Raw genomic sequence first — 11364 nt, forward strand, 5'->3', positions numbered from 1 at the left:
TCTGGTCCTCTGTTTGTCTTTCCTGTAGAATAATATTATGAGTTAGCACAGACTTGGCTGCAGGTGCAAGCTGTTAAGAGATATGAAAGTTAGCTGTGGGGTACCTAGAGAATACATCTGAGTAGAATTCTGCTATTGCTCCAATACTCCAGCGATTGTCCCATGGATCTGATCTTTTCCTTGAAAAATAAAATTTCTAGAACATGGTATTAGGGAGAGTGGGGGCTAGCTGAAGCATTGGTGTTAAGCAGGATAAAGACAGCCATGAGGATGGCAGAGAAGGAAGCTCTAGGGGGGTTTTGGGTGTCGTCTCCGCCTCTTTTTTTTTCTTTGGTTGATCCTGTAGGAAAACACAAGCAAATCCTCTCCCTGTGGTTAGCAATGGATCTGGTCCTTTCCAGAGTCCATCAAAGGGGTCCCTCCATCTGACCTCCAGGTGGTGGATCCTGCCCTGGTTGGGGTCTTAGCTGTTGATTATGAGTGTCATTTCTTTGAGCCTGCATTAGGCACTCATCTCTAAATAAGGCCTCCCATTGTACAAATAATGGACTGGGGAGGGTAGACCTACAGATATCCCTCCAGTCCTGGGGGGTAAGCAGATTAGTATTAAATGTTCGTAGTATAGATTTTGTCCATGGAGCTTGAATTCCATCCTCACGGACAGTGTCTTTAAGTTCCGCTGCTGGGAGTGGGTACCAAGCTAGTGGGTGTTGCCTTGTTATTTGTAAGTTAACAGGAAAAGCCTCTACCAGTGGGATTTGGGGGTCCTGAGACCACTAAGGCTGGCAACTTCCACTATCTCTAAGATTACACAGTTGCTCTGTGGCAGTAGGGCGTGGCTGGAATGGCGCCACAGGCGGTGGCGGAGCCACAAGGCATGGCGGTGGCCAAGGTGAAGGGGGAGGGGAATTTATCTGAGGATCTTTGGGAGCTTTTGAAATCTGGGCGTTAATATCTGGGCTTGTTAAATTAGCAAGAGGAGGGTAAAGATTAACTTTGCTGATGAGTAGGTTTTGTCTGACTTCTGTTGAATCTGCTACTGGGCAATTTTTAGGGTCTTTTTTATCATTTGAACCTTCTCCTTTATTATATTCTGACGCTTGTCCTAAGCATGGCTGGATGGCTGCTATTATGGGGAAAAAGGAAAGAGGGAAATTATGTTTTTCCTGGATTTCCTTTTTACGAGCCAGATTTGCAATGTTAGTCCAGACCTCTGGATCAGAGATGTCTGCTGATAGGATCCAGGGTGCAAATTGATAAACTTCATTCCAAAATTTTAAGCTTTCTTTTTGGGAAATCTTAAGCCCTCTTGATTTAAGTAAAGTTTTAAGGGAACGAATTTGGAGTTTTTTCTGGCGTGATGTTGAATTTCCCATTATAAAGGGAAGATGTTTTTGCAGCAGTCTGACACTAGGGGGTTGGAACGCCCTGAAAAGTTACAAGCCTCAGACTGCAGAAAAAAAGTCACTTTTAAATCTTTTGTTCTGGCCGCGAGTCACCTTGAACTCCCAGGTGCTCCGCAGGGGCTAGTTAATTTAAATTCTCACTCAACTGGTTTTAGCTGTGGTTTGAATGCCTGGGGGCAGGGTGACAAAAGCGATTAGGGAAGTTTTACCTTAGAAACTGATTTCAAGGCTTACTTGGAGATTTCTTAGAACTTTAGGGATTTTTCTAGCGGTGTTGAGATAGAAAAAGTGGGGTGAAGTGATGGTTTCCAAGAAAACGTGCCTGAAATTAAAATCTCAGGGGATTCCACTTGGTTCCCAGCACAGGCCTTCCCGCAAATTTAAGCGGCTGGCAGCCGTCGGGGTGCCAGATATGGGGGCGCTGGGATCTCGGGGCACCAGCTGCTAGTGTGGCGCCAGTCTGCTCCGCATTGCTGGCGGGTCCCTGCTTCTCCGCATCTCTGTCGGTCTCTGCGACCAGGGCTGGCCCGGTCGAGTTCTGTCCCAATTTCACCCATGCACTCTCTCTCTAAGTTCGGGACCCGTCAGCTGCCAGGTCACAAGGAGAGGTGCGGGACGGCTGAAGCTGGATTTCCGTGAGTCGATGACGGAAGGATAGCGCCCCCTGGGGAGGCTGGATCGTAGGCAGTAAGACACAGAACTCAGCTCAGTCAGTGGTACAGCCCCTTTATTCAGTGACTTAGCTCGGCTCAAGGTCTCGGTGATCCAGCTCCGATTATTGAGGGAAAACCAGGATACTTTGTACTGTGGGGGTAGTGGTAAAAGCCTTAGTTGATAGGCACTTTGTGGGATGCCCTATTTACATATGGAAGCGGGCTCCTGCCAGGCTGTCAGACTGCCTGAAAATCACACAGGAAAACCTGGCAGTTTCAGAGCCAGAGGCCATGTTTCTGTGACAGCTACTTCAAAGATGAGTTAGGAAGAGAGTAGGAAGGCACCCTGCTGATAAAAGGAGTCTCTGCATTTGAAGCCAAGCCCATAGGCTATCTGGACATGGAGAGACTGCTACTTTACACAACAGGGGTCCCCAACAATAGACCTCCTCTTTCCAGAAAGAGTAGGTCAAAGCCTCTCCAGTTCTGTAGGGTTACCTCAGCCAGGGAGGAAAGGGACTCTTCGAGATGTTTAACTGACTTTTCTAAGACCCAGAGGTCTAAATCTATAGCTACTTGAAGAGCCTGGTACTTCTAGTCCTGTATGATTAAGGCTGATGTTCCCACTCCCATGGCAGTGGTGACCCAAGTCCTAATAGAGTGGACAGCACTATTGTTGTTGTTCCTACAGCCCTCTGGTGCCTCAACAAGAGGTGGAGTGGACTTCTATCTCTATATTAGACCTATAATAGAGGTGGGGGACCAGCTGTACCAGGACACAAAAATCTCCTGTATGGTTAAGTATCATGGAATGGAGATAGGTGGTGAGTCCAGAGGAACAGGCCCACCACATGGAATTATGTGGGGACACACAGGGGTCAGACTCACTCAGGGGGAGTTAGGTGGCAGAGATATAGAGGTGTTGATATGAAGGGGGAATCGACCCCCCCCTTGGGGTACAATGAAGAGCCCTCGTCCAGTAACCATGGCAAGGGTGAGGGTTTGTCTCCCATTTGGAGGGCCCATCCTGCAGGCAGAGGCATCAGCGATGAGAGAGTAACTTCCCAGGACCACTACGCCATCATAGTATGGGGGCCCGGAATCCATACAGAGCCAACAACTTTTAGTTAAGTCGGCATTGGTATCATTGAGGAATAAGAAGGCTGTGTCTACAAGGGCCAAAGGACCTGGTGCTGTCAGTAACAGAGATGGAGTAGGAAATAGGTGATTAATTGGATTGGGAGCAGCGGGGGTGGGGTCCTGGATGGCAGTGGTCTAGTGTGCCCACAATACAGGCTTGGAGCTGGGGGTTAGTTGCCTAAGCTGGGGGCCCATAGGGGCTACTTGTACCTGAGTAACCAAGAAGCATAGTGTAAACAGGATTCCAGGAGAACTCAGGCCAGCATGGAGTTTCATTCCCCATGTATGTCCCTGATACCAACCATAGAGGCAGGGCATGGGGATGCTTGCCTCATGAGGTAAACTTCAAGATAACTGGGTTGCATTTGTCGGAACATGGTCCCTGGAACATGCCTCCAACTGGCGACCATCCCTGGGAATGACTCCCAGGTGCCCTAGTAATGGTAATAAGGTCATCCTCAACAGGGGCTTTCCAGGCAATGTCACCTGTTGAGACACATGACCAAGATTGGCAGAAGTGATCTGGTCCTCTGCATCCGGATTGTCACCTTGAGGTTGAATCCCCGGGACAGATATACCATCGTCTCCTTCGGAGTTCATTTTGTGCGGTTGGCCAGTTGCATCCACAGGGGGAGCTACCAGGGTGGTATATCTCGGGTTCAAACCAATCAGGGGAACACAGCCCCCCAGGCTCCATCTAGGAGATCGCAGAGCTCAAATGTTATGTCAGGGTACCAGGTACCACGGGGGGCCAATTGAGAGGTGATCTTCGTCCTAGCCCCAGTAACGGTGTTGGTGAGGACCCAAGTCAGGTTTTGAATGTTGTGGGGAGATCCGGAGCACCCTAGAAGACATGTGGGAAGGGAAAGGGAGAGGGAGAGAAAGAAGACTCAGGGACCAGCTGTGATCCTCAGCTTGAGAGGGTTGTCTGGTGCATGAATCACAATCTATCTTTTGTCTGGGTCATCAGGGCATCTGTCTGGCACTGGTTTTAGGTGACTATGATGAATCCAGGTCTTGATACCATCTACCTTTACCGCTGTGGGGGTGGTGAGGATCATGATGTGTGCCCCTTCCAGCAAAGTCCAAGGGGCTCCTTGCGGTATCATCTCACCCAAACAAGGACTCCTGGCTTGAATCCCTATGGTTGGGCCGGTGGCAGTTTGTAGATGTGCCTCAGCAAAGGGAAAATATTGTTTTGTACAATCTATAAGGCCTGTAGGGACTTAAGAAATTGGGATTCAGAAAAATCAATTAGCAAATCTGAAGGCAGCTTGGGAAACAAAGGGGGTGGTCAGCCATACATGATTTTGTAAGGTGTTAGGCCTTGAGTATAGGGGGTATTTCTGACCCTGCATAGGGCAAAAGGTAGGAGGCCTGTCCAGTCATCACCAGTTTCTAGGGTTAATTTGGCTAAGGTCTCTTTAAGAGTCCAATTCATTCTCTCTACTTGTCCTGAGCTCTGGGGGTGGTATGTGCAATGTAGCATACCAATTAGTCCCCAGTGTTTTAATTAACTCTTGAGTTACCTTAGAGATGAAGGCTGGTCTGTTGTCTGACCCAGTCACAGAGGGGAGTCCATACATTGGTATTAGTTCATTGATGATCTTTTTAACCACCCTTGAGGCGGTTTCCCCCTTTGTGGGAAATGCTTCGACCCATCCTGAACATGTACCTACAAAAACTAGGAGATATTTATAGCCATACCTGCCAGGTTTTACCTCAGTGAAGTCAACCTCCCAATGGGACTCCAGGCGCAGTACCCCTCTCCCTTCTGGCTGGGGGCATGACTTTTCCTCTTGGATTAGTAACCTGGCAGGAACGACATCTGGAAAGACAGCACTTAATTATTTAGGTTAGGTAGAAGATGTGGTATGGAGTCAGGAGTTCTTGTAACTTTCTTTTCCCTAGGTGATTCCCTTTGTGGAGTTTATATATTAGGTCCTCTGCCAGCTTGTGCAGTAGAATGAGCCTCCCATCAGAGATGTATTTCCATCCATGCTTGATCTTGGTGTTTTCCGGGGAAGTTAAATCCTGATCGTCCTGAGCTAAGTAGGAGGGCTCTTCTGACAAGAGGGGTTCAGGCAGGATAACCAGTAGGTTCAAGGCTGCTAGGGCTGCTTCTCTGGCCACTAGGTTTGCTCTCCTGTTTCCCTGTGCCTCCAGTGAATCCCCTTTTTGGTGCCCCAGGCAATGGATGATGGCCAGTCTCTTTGGTAACCATATGGCGTCTAGGAGTTCCAAAATCTCTTATTTTTTAGTCTTTCTCTCTGCCATCAGGAACCCCCGTTCCTTGTATATAGCCCTGTGGACATGAGCCATAGCAAAAGTGTAACAGCTATCTGTGAAAATGTTAACAGTCTAGTCTTAGCTTCAGGGCCTGAGTCAGGGCAATTATTTCAGCCTTCTGGGCAGAGGTCCTGACCGGGAGAGAGGCGGCCTAAACTGTTTGCAATGGACTGACGACTGCCACCCCCGCATACCTGGTTCCTTCCTTGATGAAGCTGCTTCCATCCATGAACAGAATTAAGTCTGGGTGGGGCCATGGGACATCTGTCAGGTCTTCCTGAGTCCCATGTAGGCTACAGAATACCTCCAGGCAGTCGTGCAGGACCTCAAAATCTGGCAGTAAGGTGGCAGGGTTGAGAGTGGTGCTGAAGAGGAACTGGATGCAGGGAGGGTTAAGGAGCAAGCTTGATAATGCATCAGCCGGGCATTTGTCATCCACTGGTCAGGGGGATTCTTAAGGACACCCTCAATCGAGTGGGGGTAGTGACCGTCAAGGGCTGCCCCAGGGTGAGCTTGTCTGTGTCCTTAACCAACAAGGCTGTAGCTGCAATAATTCTGAGGCACCCCGGCCATCCCGAGGCCACAGGATCAAGTTTTTTTGACAAGCAAGCCACAGGCCTTTTCCAAGGCCCAAGCATTTGGGTCAGGACTCCCTTTGCTATTCCGGCTTGTTCATCAACAAAGAGTTGATAGGGCTTATGGATATCCAGCAGAGCTAAGGCTGGAGCCTGCAATAAGACCTTTTTAATTTCTTGAAAGGCCTTCTCCTGAGTCTCAGTCCATAGGAAGGATGATTCATTCCCTCAAGTGGCTTCATACAGGGTTTTGCCAGCTCAGCGAATCTGGATATCCAGAGCTGGCAGAAGCCTGCCGACCCCAGGAACTTACACAACTGCCTGTAGGATCTTGGGGTTGGAATTCCCATAATGGCTTGTTTTCTAGCTGGTGACAGGCATCTCTTTCCATCCCTTAATATGTACCCCAGGTATGTTACCTTGGTGACACAGAGCTGAGCCTTCTTGGAGGAGACTTTATACCCCAATTGGTTGAAGGTCAGGAGCAAGTCACCTGAAGAGAAGCATCTTCATCCTTAGTGGTAATCAGCAGGTCATCTATGTACTGTAGGAGGCTTACCTCTAGGTGTGAGGCCCGATACTCCTGCAAGTCCTGATGTAAAACCTCATCAAAGATCATGGGGGAGTTCTTGAAACCCTGTGGCAGTCATGTCCAAGTGAGCTGTCCATTAAACCCCTGGTTCGGGTCTCACTATTTAAAGGCAAAGATGGGTTGGTTTTCCTTCGCTAAGATCAGGCTAAAGAAGGCATCCTTGAGATCTAAAACAGTATAGACTTTTCTCTCTTGAGAGTGAGCTCAGCAGGGTATACAGGTTGGGGACTGTAGGGTGGATATCCTCTACCCTCTTGTTGACGTCTCTCAAATCCTGCCCTGGTCAGAAATCATTAGTCCCCGGTTTCTTGACAGGTAGGAGAGGGGTGTTCCATGGAGATTGGCATGGAACCAGAATACTAACTCCCTAAGGCAGTTTGTGTGTTCGGTTATTCCAGCCCTGGCTTCCAGAGTCATCGGGTACTGTTTTACCCTTACAAGCTGAGCATTAGTTTTTAAGGTCACCATTATTAGTGGCTGTTGGATGGCCCTCCCTATGGGATTAGTCTCCACCCAAAATCCAAGGATTGTTGCCTGGAGGTCCTTGAGGATAGTGGTTGGCCTCTGTTGAGGCAGCGGGGCATGCACCCTCCATTCTTCTTCCAATTGTAAACACAGGACATAGGCTGCATCCAGTATAGTCACATCAGGAGGTCCCCTCCCAGAGAAATGGATTTGAGCCTTCATTTTATTTAGCAAGTCCCTACCCAATAAGGGATACAGGCACTCTGGGACCACCATGAAGGAGTGTGAAACTGTCTTCTTACCCAAGTTTACTTCCCTCTTGATGGGACAGGGGTGTTGAGCGATTCCTGTGGCCCCTTGCACTCAGGTGCGTTTACTGATCAATTTTCCCATAGGCTTTTTCAAAACTGAATATTGTGCTCTGGTATCGACTACGAAGTCGATGGCTCATCCCTCCACTTGTAGGGTCACCCAGAGTTTGTGGTGGAGGCTCGCCAAGCCTGGGTCCCTTCAGTTTTCTAGGTTCACTAGTTCGAGGATCTTGGGCTTGGAGGGAGGCTGGGATCCCGGCCTTTGAGGACATTCCCTAGCCCAGTGGCCCAGTTGTTTACAATATGCACACTGGTCTCTTTTTAGGCAGAGCAGACCTTCCTGTGGGGGTCGCAGGGCTCGGGTTCCCTCTTTCATAGGGGGTCAGTCCCCCCATTTGGGGTTCATCATGCTTTCAGCCAACAATATCTTAGCCAGCCCTCTAGTTTGTCTTTCTTCAGGGGTTTCTCAGCTCAGAAAGGTTTTTGCCCTCGAAACCTTCCAACTTTTAAAGTTTTCGTTTTATGTCTGGAGCTGCCTGATTCATGAAAGCCATATTGATGGCCATCTGATTCTCTGGGGCCTCTGGATTAATGGGAGTATAAAGCCTCTAGGAGGAGCTCCAGGTATGCCCCAGTAGACTCATCCCTTCCCTGCATCACCTGACTGACCTTAGACAAATTGGTAGGGCACTTAGCAGCTGCCCAGAAACCCCCCATAAGAATCTGGTGATAGGCCTTTAGGCATTCTCTACTTTTGGGAGTGTTATAGTCCCATCCCTCTGTTGGGCGCGTGAGAGGAAAAGCAGCTGCAATCAAGTCCTCATTCTCTGTCGGTCTCCCATCGTCTCCAGGGACTGCGTGTCTGCATTGCCGAAGGATGCGGTTCCGTTCCTCGGTGGTGAATAGGATATTTAATAGCTGTTGGCAATCATCCCAAGTGGGTTGGTGGGTAAAAAGAATGGTATCCAGGAGGGAAACTAGGGCCTGAGGCTTCTCTGTGAAGGAGGGAGTCTGTAACTTCCAATTATACAGGTCACTATTAGAAAAGGGAAAGTAGACCATGGGTGCAATTCCGCCCTCCCTCAGGGGCCCAATCTCCCTCAGGGGAAGAGCTGGTACTGTCCTCCCCTTCCCCTATGAGCGAGCGTGCAATGGGCTGGGCTCGGCCATGGGAGGGGCTGGCTCAGCCATGGGAGCCAGGGACAGAGACCAGGAGGAACTGGAGGAAGAGGCTCAGGACCTGCGCTCTCTAGGTCTATCCTGAGCACTCAATGGGGCCGCATAAGGGGGTGGGAGCAAATCTTCCTCTGGCACCGAGGGGAGGACTTCAGGACCCAATGGGTTTTTGGTCTGAACTTTCTTCAGGGGAAGCAAAGTGGCTGACCCCTTAGGCCCTGATGGTGGGGGCGGTAGTAAGGGGCACAGCCAGTCGGGAGGGGGGACAACGACCAGATATCACCAACCTAGGATGTAGGGGATCTGGTCAGGGTGCCCCATTTCCCTGAAGACAACTCCTTGAACCCTGTAAATGAGGGACAAGTTAAAAGACCCCTCAGGCAGCCATTCGACTTCAAAGGAGGGCCATTCGATAGTGCAGAGGGTCCGGAGGCAGGTCAGCTTGACACGGAGTCTGGACATGGTCGAGGCCGCCAGTGTGTAATCTTGAAAATGACTAAAAACTAGATCAAGGGGAGCTGCTGCTGCTGAGACTTTCTGGCCCATCGTGGGATAATCGTCAAGAAAAAGGAATATAAGAAGAGGAATGAGAATGAGAAGTAGGATGGAAAGTCAATAGACAAGGCGGAACTCTGAACAGAGGGTGAGGACAGTACGAAATGGTGGCTCCCTAGAGATGGAAATGAATATCTCGCAGTGCATGGAGTCAGCCGAGAAGGCCACCCCTGTCCCTTTCCCAAAAAGGTTTGCCCAGCCTGGATTCCACATCAGACTCAACCAGAAACTTGCGTCTGGCCTGCCCGGATTCCACGTCGGGCTGGGCCAAGACTCTGGGCTGTCCCGCCTGGATTCCACATCAGGCTGGAGCACGACCTCCTATCAGAGGAGTCAGGTTGTCCCCCGTTCTCCTCGAGCCCTGGGATCAATAACATGTCCATCTGATCTCTGTTGAGCCCAAAGATGTCCAGACTACAGTAAAGCAAGAGAAAGAGAGAGAGAGAGAGAGAGAGAGAGAGAGAGAGAGAGAGAGAGAGAGAGGAAAGCAGGCAGAATTTACCAAGGCTGTCTCTGGTGGCACGCTCCCGTGAGTCTGGGGTCTCTATTCTCGAATCCCAGACGAGCCCCCAAATGTTAGGGTTCAAGAATTGAGAATAATTCCCACAGATACCAAGAAGATTGTACAAAAAGTTTATTTAGGAACTTAAAAACAACCAATTGGCGGCTAGCCAGGCACAGACTGCATAAGCCAAAGATGGAGTCTGGCCCCAACAATAGCAGGCAGGGGCTTTTATTGCGGAACTCCATAGAAACCCACACGCGCGCCAAGCATCTTTTAAAATGATTGGATGCCCCCACATCCTGAGTACGGGGAAGTTCTGATTGAACCGGGCTGTCTTCAGGGCATTGGAATGTGCTGTTATCTTTTGGGGGCCAGAAGTTTCTGTCTATACCTTATAAGGCTTTTACATGCCCAGGCTTGCTTAACCTATAGCTTTCCAGCAGGGAATAGTAACTGGAAATTTACAACATGCCTGGGTTTGTCCAGGCTTGCCTGAAACAGCTAGCCAAAATGGAGTCAGTGCATTCCGACTCTTGCATTTTAACTCTTCAGTTGCATTCATAGGAAATAGTAGGAAAAGATCTTGGTATTTTGTGAATCACAGAGGAAAGTTAAGCTTGTAAAAAAAGAAATTAGAATAGTTGTAGATTCTGGAACAAGCATTATCTGGAACTGTAATAGTCCTGATTATTCTTTACAAAGTTATTGTGAGACATGACTAAGAAAACTGGCAAAGCTTTAATTTGTCATTATTTATATAGCACCGACTGCTCTTCTGATCATCCTCCTCAAATCACCAATCTGATTACCAGGCTATTCCCCATGGATATAACTGCTCCCACAGGTCCCAGCTAATATCTTATTTTTGTGGCTGTTTTTGCAGTGCTGGGGATCAAATTCAGGGTACTGTGCAATCACATTCTATCACTGAGCTACACCCCAGTCCTTAGATTTGTTTTTTTGAAACGGGGTCTTACTATGTGGCTCAAACTGGCCTTGAAGACTACTATACCCCCCCTGCTGGCCTCAAACTCACAATCCTCCTGCCTCAGCTTTCCCAAATGCTAGGATTAAGCTGGGCACGTGGCTCAGGCCTTTAACCCCAGCACTTGGGAGGCAGAGGTAGGCGGATCTCTGTAAGTTCAAGGCCAGCCTGGGGTCTATATAGTGAGTTCCAGGCCAGTTGGGGCTACAGGGACACCCTGTCTCAAAAAAAATAAGGATTATAGGCCACTATGCCCAGTAGCCCATTTCTTTTAAAGCACTTTTTTGTTCCTTAACTTTCAGGGATCGCCAAATGCCTTCCTACTCAACTGGCAGATGTACATTTACATTCTTATTTATTCAAGAGATTGGTTCTCCTTGCTAACTAGTGAGCAGCAGTCTCACAGTTGGGACAGGAAAGTTTTCTGTTGTCCTTGGCTAGCCTGCCTTAGGCTTTGTATCTGGCTTTCAGGGTGTGGCTTTCTCAACATTCCCACCCTATTTTGCAATACTGCCAAACTCTACCTAAAACTCTTTATGTGTGAGGGAGAATTCTGTGCTCACCCCAATGGCAGCAGCAGTCTCTTAACACACATGGGTCCTGGTTCACATTGTTTTTTTGACCCTTCATGCTTGTCAGACAACTTTTTGCTCCTATTCCTTCTTTACAGTAGTTTTCATCCTTTGCCTGTCCTGAAGGGAATTTCCTTACC

The sequence above is a fragment of the Nannospalax galili genome, unplaced genomic scaffold (assembly GCF_000622305.1).
Source record: "Nannospalax galili isolate Female #2095 unplaced genomic scaffold, S.galili_v1.0 scaffold1189, whole genome shotgun sequence".
NCBI classification, from domain to species: Eukaryota; Metazoa; Chordata; class Mammalia; order Rodentia; family Spalacidae; genus Nannospalax; species Nannospalax galili.